Raw genomic sequence first — 7500 nt, 5'->3', positions numbered from 1 at the left:
ATCTTCAGGGGGAAACGTGCCACGTTTCAAGGAGTAAACCTCCGTGAATAAATGTCCTCAGGGATAAAAAACTAGGAGTAAATGTCCTAGAAAATTATCTTTAAGTAAAACCTAGTAAAATCATAATCTTACTTCTAGGTTCTCAATGACACAGTTGCGGCCAGGTATGTCGACGGCATTGCGATACACTGGTATATGGATATGTATTTCGAAGCAGAGCTCCTCACGAAGACCCACGACCTGTATCCAGACTATTTCCTATTAGGAACTTAAGCTTGTGAAGGTAAGAGGAAGGTGTGTCCCAAGTAGGTTTAATTTGTTGGACGAGTGTTGTAAGATTATCAAGCACTTGCTACAAAAAAAAAAAAAAAAAAAAAAAAAAAAAAAAAAAAAACGTAAATAGAGGAATCTTTTGTTATGTCTGTAAGGTAATTCTAGTATCCTCATGCTAAATACAGGAATAACATTTATTTTTCAAATACTGCCTAACTATAAAATTCTGATGCATACATCCCCTACCCTTTCGAAGTCACCCTACACTTCTAAGATTGCATCCCCTGTTTTGCATTTAATGCTATTAATTAACACTCTATCATACAATTTTCCAAATACACGCAACAAACTAATACCCCTTGAATTACAACACTTAAACACATCTCCCTTACTTTAGTATAACGGCACAATACATCCATACACCCAGTTCATTGGCACTATTGACAACATAAAACATATATTCAAAAATACCACCAACCATTTCAGCACAGTCACGATCCCATTCTTTATTACCCTTCATTGGCCCCTTAACTCCAGCAACAGCAATTATATCCGTCTCCCTATTATCCTCAATATTCAGCAACCTTTCAAAATATTCAGCCCACGTTTTCCTTGCCTCATCTCCTTTCAACAACCTTCCATTTACATCTTTCAATGTCTCTTCCTTCTTCGATCCACCCTTCCTTACTCTCTTTACTTTTTATCAAATCTTCTTCTTATCCTCTCAATACGAATGACCTAATCCCTAACCTAACCTCCAGTCAGTCACCCTCCTTGCCTCAGCTACCTTATGTATCACTTTCACATTTTCCTCTCTACATCTTTCATACTTTCTATACTATTTTTCTGCAGACATTCTTGAAATCCCATCTTTTTCTCCTCCTCTTGCATGAAGGTTTTACATTATATATGATACATAATAGAGTATATGTATGTGTATATAGATATATATGGTATTTTGTTTATATATATATACACACACAATCGCACACAAACATACACGTGCGCGCGCGCACACACACACACACACACACACACACACACACATATATATATATATATATATATATATATATATATATATATATATATATATATATATATATATATATATATATATATATATATATATATATATATATATATATATATATATATATATATAATAGATTAAAAAATACCATATCCTCCAATAATTCAGGAGCTATACTTTCCAAACTAAAAAACTCTAGACTTCACCGACGCCATTTTCATTTCAGGTAATGGCCAATTCAAGGAGCCAATCAAGGTTGGATCTTGGGAGCGCCTGGAAACCTACGTTCATGATATCATTGAGGTAATGAGCATTGCAGATGTTTCCCGATTGATTACCTTTGCTGATAAAAAAAAATTTCTTATTATCGCCATTAGATGGCGTTAAGTGTACGACTAATATTATGGAATTATTAACATCAACAGCAACAATTCATTGATTGATTTGAAGTTTTCTGGCAACAACAATAATAATAATAGTTATGTATTCATGTTTTGACTTGTAAACGGCAGTTATTAATAGTAGTATTTGTGTAATAGTAGTAATATTAGTAGTTGGACTAGTAATAGCAGTAGCAAAAACGACAATATAATACATACAACACCAAAAATAGTATTGATGGAGAAATTAAAGTTAGCATCCATTTTCTGGTAATTTTACGCGGAGGCAAGTGTCTACAATTTGCAATATGGGAGGTTTTTAACATCTTCAACCCTGGAAAAATAATGAGAATGATAACAATAATTATGTTAATATTCATATTGATGATTATGATAATAAACATTTGTACGACCGCTTTTCCTCCCCTATTGATTTATATTATATCACTAGAGATTACGAGGAACGACAACGAAGCCAATGATGATGATGATGATAATATTAATAACAATAATAATAATGGTGATGTTAATAACCACATAGTAATACGATAGATATAGAAGTTAACTATTCCTAACACGAAACAATTGACCTATTGTATTTGGTGTTTTCTTTGTTGCCTTTACGAAGGCAATAATAATAATAATAATAATAATAATAATAATAATAATAATAATAATAATAATAATAATAATAATAATAATAATAATAATAATAATAATAATGTTGGTGGTCATACGATAAATATAGTAATGATTTATTCCTCTCCCAAACACTTATTATTACTAGCTAAGCTACAACCCTAGTTGGAAAATCAAGATGCTATAAGCCCGAGGACTCCAACACAGAAAAATAACCCAGTGAGGATAGGAAATAAAGAAATAAATAAACGATATGAGAAATAATGAACAATTAAAATAAAATTATTTAAAAACCGTAACAACATCAAAACAGATATTTCATATATACACTATTGATTAAGAGATGTGACCACTACCATCCCATGTAAATAAGTAATGATGATAATTATAATAAAAGAGCTTTCTATTCACTTAGGAAGAATTTTTTTTTAACCTAACAACAGGACATGAACCACTGGGTAACAGGCTGGACCGATTGGAATATCGCCCTCGACACCGGAGGGGGTCCCAACTGGAGCGAAAATTTTGTCGACTCCCCAATCATTGTTAATAAGGTAAAGGTCAAAGAATAATTACCTCCGCCGACGAAGTTGGAAGGAGGTCATGACTTACCCCCTTGTTAGTGTGTTTGTTTGTGTGTGTGTGGTTGTTTGTGAACAGTTTCATGGCCACAATTTTAATCGCAGAGTAATGAAACTTGCCGGGATTAACTGTAATGTAAAAATCTGGAATTGATAAAATTTTGGAAGGTGAAGGTCAAAGGTTGAGGTCACGGTCGAGCAAAATGTCCAATTCACGTAATCAGCCATAAGTTTGGACATCATTGTCACAGACTTTAAACTTGGTTCATATTTGAGTGTATAAAAATCCACGCCAATTAATACATTTTAAGGTCAGGGGTCAAGGTCAAGATCGACCAAAGAGTCGAGAAACAAGCTGCCGTGGCGGAGGTCTGCACTCTCCTGAGTCCCCCTATCGTTCCTATTACTTTAGTTAATCAAAATTCGGTGAATTTTAATGAAAAATAGTCATTGCTTATATCTGTACCAACCGTGTGTCACACGATCGTATATAGTTCATTTTGTGTATATATTATACTTGCATCTTCGCTCTTCCCTCGCACTAAAAAGAACCTGAATAAACATGCCTGTTTTTCTCACCGTTAACAGTGTTGGTTTTGAACATGAAATTTCCTGTTGCATTGAGCTTTTGTATATAAAGGAGAGTGTTCTATAATAAACTCACTCAGTTGCTTACATCCTGTCTTTGAGTCACAACCTTCTCTCGGCCCGTCACATTGGTGACCCCGGAAGAGCGAAGATACAAGCATAATATATACACAAAATGAACTATGTACAATCTTGTGACACACGGTTGGTACATGTCCCTCTGATTTGCGAAATGACAATAAACAGTTTACATAGATTTTGGATATTTGGTTGCGTAAAGAAAACTAAGCAGTTTTTATTGCTTCTGCTAATTTGGTTGTATATGAAAATAACTATAATAAAGAAAGCTGCGCTGATTGATTATTTACCAGTCAGATGACGCTTAATTGAAAAACAGTCATTTATAGAGGTAGAAAAATGCCTATAAAATACAATGTTTGGGAGTTAAAAGAATTTATAATTTTGAAAATTTAAATAATTTTCAATCAATAAATACTGTAACTGCATATATCAATCTTTATAATTGTTCAAAGAATAGGGCTATCCTCAATCAATATTTCAATTACACTGGAGTTAGAATAGCTAACACGAAACTAAGTCTGTTTTGAATTTGTAGCAAATTTTCAATGATAATCCAAGGTTAACAAAGAAACTATTCTATGCTAACAGACATCAGACGAATTCTATAAGAATCCGACATTTTACGCAATGGGCCATTTCTCCAAATTCGTCAAGGAAGGGGCAGTGAGGCTTGCAATGTCTTCGAAGGACCCACAAGGCCTGGAAACCACCGCTTTCCAGAATCCCGATGGAAGCAAGATTATCGTGATTCTCAATAGGTGGGAGATTTTATTCTAATTGTAGTTGCCTTTTTTTTTCTTTAGGGGGAGCGACCGGATGGGAAATCAAATTACTTTTTAGTGTTATTACTTATACTGTTAAAAAACGTAATTTTAATCCGAAATTCTCCGTAAAAATCTACTATTTTCAGCCGTATTTCAGTAATAAATATTGCGGCCAATTTTAAAACAGTGTATAGATGGATACATGAATTGAAAAATACACAGGTGTGTAAATATACAGAAGAAAATTGTATAAAGATAGTAATAGACAAAACATTCCCGAAATGAAAGTATAACCCTAATATGCCTTCATCTATATGATACTCTGTTTGCCTTACGTTTTCAGCAGACATTTTGATATTAAAGGAGTCTTGCTGAAAACATATTTCAAATAACTCATCGATATACATGCTCCTTTTCATCTCAGGAAAGTGTAAGGTTAGAGTTAATGAAATGATAATGAGATTCCAATGCCTTTAGATGATATTGAAAACATACAGTAATTTCAAAGTTATTATGAAATATATACACATGCCCGTTAATGTTTTCATAAGAATAGTTTAGTAGTTTGTAAAAATATAATATCAATATTTTCAATGTTTATTGGTTAGAATCTTTCTGCATTTACCATAAAATGTAAATCCAACATTGAATTTTCATCTACTAACGTTGATCAAATTTAATAGTAGACAGTAAAATTTGCTTATAATCTGAATGTATCATTGACCTGCTCATTTCATTTATTTTCTTTATCAGGTCTGAGACAACAGTGGACGTGAGAATAAAAGTGGAGAATAAGAGATTGCCTGTGACAATTGACCCACGGTCTCTGCACTCAGTCATCTGTAGGTGAGGTAGAAAGACGTCAGAAGACTGAGAAGACTTATAAACGATAATAAAAGCAATACTCATAGGAAATTCAATAAATACGTTTGTTCTCTGGGTTTCAAACCCAGAAGAATAAAGGCGTCGAGACCAGAGGCTTTTCTTTTTTTCCTTTGCATGGGAAAACAAAGTACGGAATATATATTTTCATGTAAATGACGTATTGAAACCAGGATTGAGTATTATTTGTCTATGCACTGTTTATTTTAGGTATAGCCATTGATATATGCGTGATACCTTTTATATTTTAAGGATGCAAGAGTACATGAAGGCTTTTTATATAAAGCTTTAAGGCCAGAGCCTAGTTCGGAAGCAATCTCTTCTGTGTAATAGTAAAAACAAATTATATATATATATATATATATATATATATATATATATATATATATATATATATATATATATATATATATTTATATATATAAATATATGAATATATATATATATATATATATATATATATATATATATATATATATATATATATTTAGATATATATATATATGTATATATATATATATATATATATTCATATATAAATATATGAATATATATATATATATACATATGTATACATGTATATATGTATATATATATATATATATATATATATATATATATATATATATATATATATAAATATATATATATATATATATATATATATATATATATATATATATATATATATATATATATTCATTTATATATATATATATATATATATATATATATATATATACACTGTATATACATACATAATCATAATCATCATCTCCGTCTATATATATATATATATATATATATATATATATATATATATATATATATATATATATATATATATATATATACTTATATGAGTGTGTATTTGCGTGTGAATGTACAGATACATATACAGTATATATATATATATATATATATATATATATATATATATATATATATATATACATACTTAAACATAAATATATACATATACACACATATTTATATATATATATATATATATATATATATATATATATATATATATATATATATATATTATATGTATATATATATATATATATATATATATATATATATATATATATATATATACAACCAAAAACAAGTCTGTAGAGTAAAGACAATCTCCTTATTAAGAGTGCCATCCCCCATTAAATTCCATCAGAACAATTTAGAGTTAACCATATGGCGAAATCAAATTTTCCCATAAGCCATTGCCTTATATTATTAAAGAATTGAAAAAAGAGACTTTGTATGCATAGTATTTATATACGCTATCACAACTGTTTTTTATGGATACCCACTTATTGCTTCAGGCTATGCGGTATATTTTAGAGAATAATTCTTCATATATACTATATGCATTTGTCTGCATAGATTTATATATAATCCTTCTCGTCAGCTGATTATTTGTGTCGGTAATGCTCAATAATTACCTTGGTAATTATGTGAGTAATTAAGGATATTTGTTATCCTTTCAACAAAAAATACAAAATGCGAATTGGAATATAATCTTGAAATGAAAATTAGGATAAGAGTTTATTTTTTATCAAATTAGAGTAAAAGGTTTTGAAGAAAAATGGCAATAAATAGAAAAATTTTCTTAAATTACTTCCCATGATAAAAAAAATCAATTTAGGATTATCTAATGCAATGTCACAGACTTGATGAAAATCAGAGTTTACTATTCTTATCAGATGATGATAATAATATAATTTCCATCTTAGTAATCACACTTTCAAATATTTAAAAGAACCAATACAGAAATGTAATTGTTCAATGGCTATTTTCCGCTTAGTAAGGGGAAAAGAAACTCTATGGTTGTGGCAAGTGGCTCTTCTTTTAGAGGGACACTCCAAAATCAAAGCATTGTTCTCTACTCATGGTTAGAGCCATAGCCTTTGTACCATGGTCTTCCACATTGTTGGGGTAGATTTCTCTTGCTTGAGGGTACACTTTGGCAAACTATTCTATCTTATTTCTCCTCATCTTCATATTTTGAAGTTTTTATAATTTATATATGATGGATTTATTTTAATGTTGTTATTATTCTTAAACTTTTCTTGTAGTATCTTTCCTTATTTCCTTTCCTCACTGAGCTATTTCCCTGCTGGAGCCCTTGAGCTCATAACATTCTGTTATTCCAACTAGGGTTGTAGCTTAGCAAGTAATAATAATAATAATAATAATAATAATAATAATAATAATAATAATGATAATAATAATAATAATAATAATAATAATAATAATAATAATAATAATAATAA

The 7500-nt window shown here is 29.7% G+C and overlaps 1 pseudogene; it reads left to right on the top strand.

The window, feature by feature from the left end:
* The window catches only part of LOC137650745 (lysosomal acid glucosylceramidase-like), a 16630-nt pseudogene extending 11441 nt beyond the window's left edge, over positions 1–5189 (top strand).
* The last annotated feature ends 2311 nt before the right edge of the window (positions 5190–7500 follow it).

This window comes from Palaemon carinicauda, chromosome 12, assembly GCF_036898095.1.
Source record: "Palaemon carinicauda isolate YSFRI2023 chromosome 12, ASM3689809v2, whole genome shotgun sequence".
NCBI lineage: Eukaryota > Metazoa > Arthropoda > Malacostraca > Decapoda > Palaemonidae > Palaemon > Palaemon carinicauda.
Note: the sequence above shows the minus strand (reverse complement) of the source record. Positions and strands in the feature narration are given on the sequence as shown.